A 799-nucleotide genomic window follows, 5' to 3' on the forward strand; every position below is an offset into this window, starting at 1 on the left:
TCCATATTACCCAGCTATTCCACTGCTAGGAATATACTTCAAGAAAATTAGAACTAAGATACATGAGCTTTGTACATTGAAAAATATTAAAGACTACAGCATTCACTATCAATTACTTCTCAGCATAAGAAATACAAACTACAGAATGGAAAACTATAAAATCCTGAAAAAAATTATAATAATCTCAAAAGATTCTGCACATACACATGGCTTGCTCTTTAATTGTCTATATTTTTCGATTTTAAAGAAAGCAAATCTTAGGAATCTTTGGTGGCCTAGTGGAAAGAAGCTGCACTGCAATCCCACAGGTATGCAGTTCGAATCCACTAGATGCTCTGCTGGAGAAGGAGGGACAATCTCCTCCTGTACCAGTCAGATCAATTTGATGATACACACAAAAAATATAACAAAATAAAAATTAAAAGAAATAATATCTTGGCAATGTATATAAAATATTGATGGTGATAACAGTTCTTATTAGATGCCTTTGACTCAGACCTTAATTTATGGTGATCCTATGCACAAAAGAATGTAATGTTGGTGACCAGAGCCTCAATAATAAAAAAACATAAAATTTAAAAAATCCCATACTACACCAAAAAACCCCAATCACAAAATAGACACAGAATATGAACAGACACTCACCAAAGAAGACATTCAAGTGGAAAAAAAAAACATGTGAAGAGATGTTTAAAGATTTATATTTGCAAATAAAGATACCATTTGACCCAGCAATTCCACTACTGGGAATATATCCTAAAGAGACCATAAATGACATCCAAGTAGATATATGTATACC

This window comes from Elephantulus edwardii, unplaced genomic scaffold, assembly GCF_000299155.1.
Source record: "Elephantulus edwardii isolate Elephantulus edwardi_28Jun2011 unplaced genomic scaffold, EleEdw1.0 scaffold00085, whole genome shotgun sequence".
Lineage (NCBI taxonomy): Eukaryota > Metazoa > Chordata > Mammalia > Macroscelidea > Macroscelididae > Elephantulus > Elephantulus edwardii.